This window comes from Neophocaena asiaeorientalis, unplaced genomic scaffold (assembly GCF_003031525.2).
Source record: "Neophocaena asiaeorientalis asiaeorientalis breed wild unplaced genomic scaffold, Neophocaena_asiaeorientalis_V1.1 scaffold142, whole genome shotgun sequence".
NCBI lineage: Eukaryota > Metazoa > Chordata > Mammalia > Artiodactyla > Phocoenidae > Neophocaena > Neophocaena asiaeorientalis.
Window position 1 is genome coordinate 1692957 of NW_020174563.1, and position 9763 is coordinate 1702719.

General features: G+C 39.1%; 1 protein-coding gene across 3 annotated transcripts in view; it reads left to right on the forward strand.

Moving 5' to 3' along the window:
* Nucleotides 1–3254: 3254 nt before the first annotated feature.
* Nucleotides 3255–9763, forward strand: part of OSBPL1A (oxysterol binding protein like 1A) — a 216257-nt gene continuing 209748 nt past the window's right edge. For 2 of the 3 annotated variants that reach the window (XM_024757867.1, XM_024757870.1), the window contains exon 1: nt 3340–3477. The gene's annotated coding sequence lies outside the window, so the exon portion shown is untranslated. Of the gene's footprint in view, nt 3478–9763 lie in introns of all 3 variants that reach the window. The other variant, XM_024757869.1, reaches the window with a different exon arrangement.

The following is a 9763-nucleotide window of genomic DNA, read 5'->3' on the forward strand; positions in this document are numbered from 1 at the left end:
ATCACAGTACAGTACTATATAGCTGATTGTGTTAGTTGGGTACTTAGGCTAACTTTGTTGGACTTAGGAATAAATTGGACTTATGAACGTGCTCTCAGAATGGAACTCGTTCGTATGTAGGGGACTTACTGTAGTGTTGTGGGATTGTCAGCCAAGGCACCCTGCCCTGTACATCAAAAGGTGTCTGTTTCTCTGTATGTCTCTCTCTCAATTTTGCCTCTTCTGAAGGGGGAAGACCAAAGGATAGGAAAACAAAAGTAAATGGAAATTATTCTTTGCCAGTGGTAGCAACCTGGAAAACTTGTAGACTAGTTCCCCCTACCCAGATCCCTGGAAGTGCCCTAGTCCTGTCCTTGCTGGGCCAGATTTTCAGATGTTTTTTTGATACTGTGGAATATATTCCCTGTTTGCTTAAGTTAGCCAGTGTCACCGCTTGTTGCTAGCAATCAAGGAACTACAGATAGAGGGGACCATCCTAAACTTTTTGTGTGGGGACCTAGCAAAATCAATCATTAGTGGAAGGCAGTTGCTTAGACATCTGTGTGTCACACATCTGCGAAAAGGACAGGCACAGAATTAAGTCTAGATAAAAATAATTTAGTATCTGAAAATATACCAACTCATTTCAGTTATTAAATCTGTGTATGGCACAAATGACAAAAAAAATTTAGACAGCTTTTAAGAGATAAAAAACAATGACATCATAGCCTTGATGGTCTTGGGTTAATAATAACTACAAAACACTTAATATGTAGGTTTAGGGGATGGTTAATTTCCAACTCAACAAATTATTTGGATTTGCCCGACGACATCTGACCTACTTTTCAGCATTCTAGGCAATATTTACCCAAAGCCCTCCCCAAAGTCTCAGTTCATAAAATCCTCCTTTTAATAAGCCTTTAGTGCGCTCCTGCAGCACTTCAAAGTCACACTGGCACCGGGGGGAGTGTTTTTAAAACATGCAGTGCATGAAGTGCATTTTGGGGTGTTTCAGGCTTAAGACAAAACTGCAGGGACACAAACATTGGGTACTGTAATCTGGAGGGAATCCTATTCTGGAGGGAATCGCTGGGATGTGGGATGGGCAGTAGTAGTTGTGGCCTCCTAAGTTTCCCGAAACAAGTGAACAAAAGAATCCTAGGTGGGCTTCCCTGGTGGCGCACTGGTTGAGAGTCTGCCTGCCGATGCAGGGGACGTGGGTTCGTGCCCCGGTCCGGGAGGATCCCACATGCCGCGAAGGCAATGGGTAATTCTGTTGAAGCATATTGTGATCTGAAGTTGGTTAACTTTTCAGCTGGGTCAGGCAGGCCCGGGAATGGCAGGGCAAAGGGTTAATTACTCCCAAATCCCTTTTCTATTCATCCAGACCTACCAGTTCTATTCCTACTTACATGCATTGTAGATAAGAGTGACGTAGTAACTTTAACATGCTCCATCTGCAAAGTTAAAATATCTACCTCCTCACAAGCTCAGAAAACAGTTTGGAGAAAATAGTTATTGTTTCCAGATGTTCTGTGTCTGCCACACGTTTCTCAAAATAGAGTATGACACAACTGGGGGCAATATAGCAATTGCTTTCTTGTTCTAGAACAGCACTATCCATTATGGTAGCTGCTAGCCACTTAAATTAAAATTAAGTAAAATTAAAAATTCAAATCTTTAATCACACTAGCCAAATTTCAAGAGCTCAGTAGGCATATGTGGCCGGTGGCTACTGTATTGGACAAGATAGAATTATGGAACATATCCATCATTGCAGAAAGTCCATTGGATAGTACTGTTCTACAATAAGAATTGTTGTGTTTTTATCTGTACTAGTCAGAAATAAAAATGCCAAAGAGATAACTTTTCCTAAAGATTGTTTATATAAATATCAAAGATATTTCTGTAAAAATATGTACAATGAGTGATCTTACCAAGATCAGAACTTCTTTTATTGGTAGTCATGATGATTACCTCCTGTTACTCTCATCCTCTTATTGGCTAGGATGTGTTTTCATTTACAAACTCAAGAAGAGAGTAAAGTGAATTGAAAAAAATGAGAGTAGTGAATATAGGCAATTAAATCATGTTAGTGAGAATAAAGGCTTTTGTGGAATCATGTGGAAAATTATTTTGGTAGTCAATTTTTATTTTGGCTGTGAAGATAATTCAGTATCCTTAGAAAATAAGCTCTGAGGTTTCTTCTTTGTGAGGCAAATATGACTGCCTTAGTTACCACACAATTTACAGTCGAAGTATTATGCTCTTCAAGTGCCCTTTTTTTCCTAATAAAAGATGATGCTAAGCTGGGATATATAAGCAAGGCTGCTTGTGTTCTCCAAAGACATTCTAAGAGATCTGCCACATCATGTATCACACGTAGTGCATCACCAACCGGCCTGTAATAGGTTCTCAATACATGTTTCTAGACTTGACTGCAAATCTACAGTCCCTTAAAAATGATACCTAAAAAAAAAAGAAAAATGATACCTATTAATTTTCATTACAAAAGAACATGTTCATTAAATACATTGGAAAATACAAGAAAGTTGAAAATTTTTCCCTATGCTCATAATTTCCTTTGTCTTTTTCAGCTATGCATTTTTAAAAAGGGTGTAATTACACTAGAGTTTGAACCTTCACATTATAGGCTATGTGTTAACTGCTCTGGCTAGACCTGTTGTGCAAGTCTGAAGAGGTGGACTCTTTATGAAAGATATTTGATGGAGGGAGGAAGTGAAGGAAAATTTGTAAAACCTTCTCTCTTTAAGCATACCTCACTCATATACATCTTAACATGCTTACACCTGTTAGCATTTAGAGACCATTCTTTGACATGCGAAAAGAGAAACAGGTGCAGCTAATTTACACTGCCTGTTAAGTTCCCATGGGTAAAGTGGTAACCAAAACAGAAAAGAAAAAATCTGGGCAGCTGGGTGATGCATTGGCTTAATAACAAATTTCCAGAGCAGTAACCCAGTATTTACATTTGCTTTGGCTTGGTGGGGGCGTGGCTTCGAAATAGGGTCCATCCATCTTTCGAGTCGGGGCGTGGTGGGAGGAGGGCGAAGGCTCTGCCCTTCCTGGCTGCGGTTGGCAAAGCCTGGAACCATCCTAGATTGTCTGGGCGGGACTGGAGCGTGCTAAGGGCGGGACGTCCCAGGCCGGGGGCGGGGCCGGGTGCCGAGCGCGCCCCTAAGACCGCGCGCCGGTCACGTGCCGCACGGGTCTGCCTTAAATAATCCGGGCGCGCGCGCGCTCGTGGGGCCGGCCGCGCGGAGGGGCGGCGCCACTTCGCGGAGCGGTGCTTGGCTTCCTTGCGCTCCACTCGGTTCCCGGCGCAGGGATCCCCTAGACCGACGTTCCGTGGGGCCGCGAGTCTTCCGGGGGTGCGAGCCAGGTGATGGCCGCTTCCTGGGGGTGAGGCGGGCAGACGGGGAGCCTGCGGTTGTGGTCCCCACCCCGGGAGCTCTGGGAGCCCGGGTGACAGCGTAGGTCAGTTTCCTAGGCCGGTTCCCCTGCGAACGGTCTCCCCCCTTGCCTGGTGGTGGGGGAGGTCTGTCCGCGCGTGGTGGGGGGCGAGGCCGCGTCTCCCGCGCGTCTCCGAGGATGGTCAGGGTCGTGGCCTGGAGATGCCGGGCTCTGAGCCAGAGCTAGGCTTCCACGAAGTCCCTGGCTGCTCCAGCTCTGCGAGGAAGTTAGTTGTACAAGCAGCAAGATGCTGGCATTTGTTGCATTTCCACTTTGGGTGCTAGGACTTTGTCCTGGTGCCATATGCATTCCTTACTAAGTCATTAGCTGCTTGCTTTCTCGGTACTTGGATGTGTGCATTCCAACTTTTGGTTTCCTACTGGCGTGGAGAGGATTGATTCACAGTGGAAGTCACGAGCTGTTCACGTGACCATTCTCACAGTGTACCTCGTGCTCCATTCTACTAGCATGAAAGACTATCAGAGGAATTCAGAAACAGTGTGAAAGATGGCAGCAGCACAAGAGAAAAAAGGATTCATTTACCCGGGGGCCCTGCTGATTGGCAGGAGGCGTTGAAAAGGGTTATCCTGATGTAGTTAATATTGGTTTTCAATTGTGAAAGTCTTTGCTTTATGCAGATTGTATTGTGAAGTTGAACTGTTGGCAGACTATGTTAATTTAAACTAGACTGTTTGTTGCAAATTTAGCGATTAGGCTTTTGTGGATAGCTGATAACAATGAAATCAGCTTTAAAATCAGTGATGTGTTTTCCTTGAAAATCTCAGCCATTGTATTGTAATTGATGCATCTGGATACACCTCTTGACTCAGAATTTGGAAAATACTTTGATTTGTTTTGACGGCTTAGCAATGTTCGTGGTCTGACTCTGAGGCAACGAATTTTTTGCAGCCGGTGTGCCTAGGTGTATTTTCTGAATTCCCCAGCTGAACTTTTAAAGATCTGTGTATTAATTACAGAATAGTTATAAAATTCAACCATTTTTCATCCCCAGGTTCTAAACTAAGGGCTCTATCTCACAATCTATGGGGAGGGGTGGGGGGAGAGGAGAAAACTGTCAGTAACGTACCTTTTAAAATTTATCTTTTTCTTTTCTCTCAGGCCGAGCAACTCTCCCAGCATTGAGCAACTGATATGCAAAATAGGAGTTAACTGCTGAAAGTTGAGTAAATTTATCTGGAGCAGTTGTTGTGTATCAGTGTAGGGTTTTGTCAGGGTCTGTTTGTCAGATGACACTTGCTAAATATCTCCTTGTTCATCAGCAGAAATTTGGGGGGGGGGTGACTGGCTAACCCTTGTCTCTGGAGGCTGCTCAGCCTTACGATATTATTTGCACAGCACTTACACCTGTAATTCAGAGCAGCTAGATGTTATTTCTGTGAAAATTGCTTTCCCACTCTTCCCCCAAAGCAAAGGGAAATGATACTTGTTTAGAACCAGCAACTAGGTAGAAAAATACAGCCAGTTTCTTTTGTGTGATAACATGGTGCAGTGTCTATTTAACAAATTTTGTCTTCATGTGGCCTTATTTTACTTAGACATATCTATCATTATAATACCTCAAACTTGACACTTTGACAGTTTCTTACCTCTTGCTATTGCTAGGAGCTGAGCTTTTGTACATTATGTGTATTCACTGAGAAAAGTAGTCAGCAGAAAGTGGAAATCAGCCTAACTCATAACATATGGAGGATAGAGCAAGCACATGTAAGAAATTTGAAGTGGTTAAGCCAAGTCTGGTGGTAATTAGAACTTTATTGATTTGTAAATTCTTTCCAGTTCCTAGGAAGAGGACAGGTGTTAGCAGTATAGCCACCAGCTGATACCAATCTCACCAGGATTCGTTAATGACGTGTCAAAAGATTCTTGCATTCTGTACAGAATATATTGATGATCATATTGTCATATAAGTATCTTACAGGATGTTCTTGATCCCTAGAAATGTTGGATTTTTTTCTCTTACCTGACCTCATCCACTAATAAGGTGGGCAAGTATAAGAAATACTTTTTAATGCCTAAAGTAAGAGGATACTAGGTCACTAACTTTTTCTGAGTTGTATTCATCAGCCAGCAAATAGGAAATTACTGTACTATACAGTGAAAGTGGTCTTTAACTGTACAGTTTCCTATCATGTGACAGTGGAAAGTAACCACGTTTTTACTTTGTTGTTTAAAGTTTTCCTTTAAAGAGAAACTTCTGGCCGTATGGTGGATAACTGGTCAGTATTATTACATGTTTCATTAAGCTTGGAAGATAATTTTCAAATGTGAAATAAAATGGGAAACATTTAAATACATTTTATCTAAAATTTAAGGAATTTTTTCCTTGGAAGGTAGCAATTGATCAGCCTCCTGGTTGGTATTATTATCTAAAACTGTATTTATCTTATTTGTGGACTTCTCTGCCGTTTGCTTCTATGGGCCAAACCTGTTTTGAAACAATAGGTAATAGTTTTTATTAACTATTTATTAACAGTAGAATCTACAAAGTTCAAATTGAAATCAGGGCTGCGTCTGAGGGTTAGTTCTTGTTTGTGAAGCAGATAAAATGTATAGCAACCTAAGGTTTAAACAATTTCATAAAACAAGGCCATGAAGCTTATTTTGTTTTCAACAGTTTTGTTAAACATTTACATTTTCGACTGAATAAAGGTAAAATAATAAATAAATAGGCAGCAAGTAGGCTTGTTCTTTTCTTATACCTGTATGGCATCCAAGTCAGTGAGGGTACGTAGTGAATAAGAGACAGTAATGTAAATAAGTCGAATATAAGGTAAATAATTTGGTATAAGCATTTTACATTGATTTCAATGGCTTACAAACCCTAGTAAGACATATTACAATTATAGCCAGGTGTCTATCGTTTCTCCTGCAAAAGAGGTGATGTTATTTATCAGGACACAGGGTCCTGTTGAAGTTAGAGAAAAAGTTTCACTGAATTAAAAATTAAGTGATTTTTAATTTAATTTCATATTTTTAAAAAAGGCAAGTACTTCCTAAAATAGACTTTAAAATTTGCTGTCATTTTCCTTAAATGGCCATATTTTGGATGTCTCATTTCAGTCAGTAAATCTTATTAAAATGAGGGGATTAAGCTATAATTCAGATTCAGCTTCCTCAGTGCTCATACAGGAACAATAACTAGGATCAGAGACCTTTAATTTTAGAGGCTGAATTGAGTTTTATAAATATATAGCATTAATAATATTTCATCCCTCGATACGAAGTTGTAGATTCTGGTTGTGGCTATTAAAGCCATACCCTTGGCAATCAACTTTATCTTTGTGCTTTTCAGTTTCTTCATCTCTAAAATCAGTCTTAGCTTAAATATGAATCTATCTACCAAAGCTAAATTTCTAAACCAAGAAAAAAATGCATTTAATTATTTGTGTTATCACAAATGTCATAGTTCTATATATACATATTTGTATATGCCTATGTACAAATAGGTATATACACACATATATACATACACTGAGGAATATATGATCACATAAAAGAACTTAATGATTGCTTGCTAGGAACTAATAAGATTGAGAGCAAAACTCTATTTCTATCGCCATGTTTTAACATAGTCACTTTAATTTTTTAATATTTTCCTTATACTAAAAATACAATATTGGCAGGAAAAATATTGGAAGAAGAAAGCGCCATTAAGCAGCTAACTAGTGTACTTTGGAATGAAGTGCTGCGCACACTAGAGATTTTTTTGTTTTAAAGACTTAGTTTGTAAAATATATGTATTCATAAATACTTACTTTTTCTCACTATTCAAATCTCTAGTATACAGTATATTTCAAATATTATTTTAATGTATTAACAAGCATAAAATCAGTATCTGAGAATTTTAAAAATCATCACAACATATAGTCATAACAAGTTTTGAATAATTAGCTTCCTTTGGCTCTGTTAATAGTACAAAAGCTATTTCTCAATTGTTAGAGCCAAATTTCAGATACTTCCTCTTTTTTTTTTTTTTTTTTTTAATTTTTGGGCCTCACTGCCACGGCACGTGGGATCTTAGTTCCCTGACCAGGGATTGAACCCACGCTCCTTGCAGTGGAGGCGTGAAGTCTTAACGACTGAACCCCCTCATTTTTTAAAAAAATTGTGGTAAAATACATATAACATGTTTTTAATCATTTTTAAGTATACTGTGCAGTAGCCACCACCACTCTCCATCTCTAGAACTTCCTCATCATCCCAAACTGAAACTCTGTGTCTATTAAGCACTAACTCCCCCTTTTCTCCTCTCCCAGCTTTTAATAACCACCATTCTACTTTTTGGTTGCGTGAATTTGTCTACTCCAAGTATCTTATATTATTGGAGTCATGTATTTGTCCTTTCGTGTCTGGCTTATTTCACTTAGCATGATGTGTTCAGGGTTCATGATTGTTGTGTCACGTTTCAGAATTTCATTCCTTTTTAAGGCTGAATAATAGTCTGTTGTATGTATATACATTTTGCTCATCCATTCATCCCCCAGTGGACACTTGGGCTCCTTCCACCTCTTGGCTCTTGTGAAGAACGCTCCTGTGATCATGAATGTGCAGGTATCTCTTTCAGCAGTTCCTTCTTTAAATTCTTTTGGGTGTATACTCGGAAGTGGAATTGCTGGATCATATGGTAATTCTATGTTTAAGTTTTTGAGGATTCACCATACTTTCCTGATGTTTTATAATGTCCAGTTAAATATTGCTGTATGTATGATCGAATAAAGTTAGCCTGAGATCTTTGAATTTTAACTCTTCAAACACCTTTAAGAATTCTGTTAAAGGACACATCATTTAATATTCTGAGTGTCTGGTACTCGGGAATTAGCTCTGATTGTTGAACTTCACTGTCTTTGATTTCTCTAGGAATTTTCTACTTTGATTCTGTAGAAATAGTAAAGAAAAGTAGCAGTTCAACTTGTAAAATAGTAGACCTCTGACGGAATTGAATGTTGATTGCCCTTTAAGCTACAAGTTTCAGGGTCTCTGCCAAGATTTCAGAGTTGTTAGGGCCACAGAATTTATCCACTGTAGTGAATGGGGATTTAGTGGCATGGATTATCAAGTATGAGGACCAGTTTAATTAGATAATATACAGTGTTTACACAACAACAAAACAAATTCACTTTCCACAAAATAATTTAGAATTAGAAGCTTGGCTTCCCCAGTGGACCTTGGAGGAGAGGAAACATAAGGCAAAACATAAAGTCTCTAGTCTCCTAGTTTTTGAAGCTCAAAATGTTTTTGACTAGTTATTTCCTCGAAAACATTCTCTTGGCCATTAAAATCTCATTCATTAATCTTAAAAACAGAGTTTGGAATTGCGTGAATGTGAAAAGAGTGGCTGAAAACATCCACAAAGAGATACTGAAAAATACTATGTGTGCTGATAGGATGTGGCTCAAGTCTAGTCTCATAAGATACATTAAGGGATTACTTGTCTTTCTTTTGGCTTAAACATCAGAGACAGTGCATTTTGAAATAAGCTCTCATGAGTCCAAAGAAAGATTTTTAACATCTCTTCAACATTTGAATTCTCTGATTTTTTCTGAAGTTAACTGTTAACCACAAATTATTTATAAATTAGAGATGTATCAAAATAAAGAAGCAGTGATAGTCCTCAGTAATCCTGTCCTCAGTAATCCTGGAGTGTATATTTAAAAAAGGTATGATTTTTGGTATGATCTTAATTCATTTCCTGTGGCATATAAGGAAGAAGAACTTCATTTTTTGATCACTGGATAAAGGTGTACCACTTACAATGAACATGTTACTCTTAGGCCTTCCTATCGGTATTGCTTTGTTCTTGAAAAACTAATTCCACGTTCATCCATCTGTCCATTTAATTAATATTTGGTTGCCTGCTCTGTTCTAGGCACCTTGCTGGGTACTAGGGATATAGTGGGGACACATAAGAAATGTGGGACCCTTTTTCCCATTAAGTTTACAGTGTAGTGTAGGGAGAGCCAAAGAAATGACCATATGTGCACCTACAGACTGACATTTGTGGCAAAAATAAGGTGCTGTGAAGGTTTTATAAAGGGGATCTAGTGGAGGTTGGGAGTGGAGATGGCAAGTCAGACCTCTTGAGAAATGTGGATAGTAATTTTTTTGTACAGTTGACTTGTATAACATAAGTTACTGGGAATTCCCTGCTGGTCCAGTGGTTAGGACTCTGCACTTTCACTTCCGTGGCCCCGGTTCAGTCCCTGGTCAGGGAACTAAGATCCTGCAAGCTGCGTAGCATGGCCAAAAAAAAAAAAAGTGTGTGTTTGTGTGTGTGTGTGTATATATATAT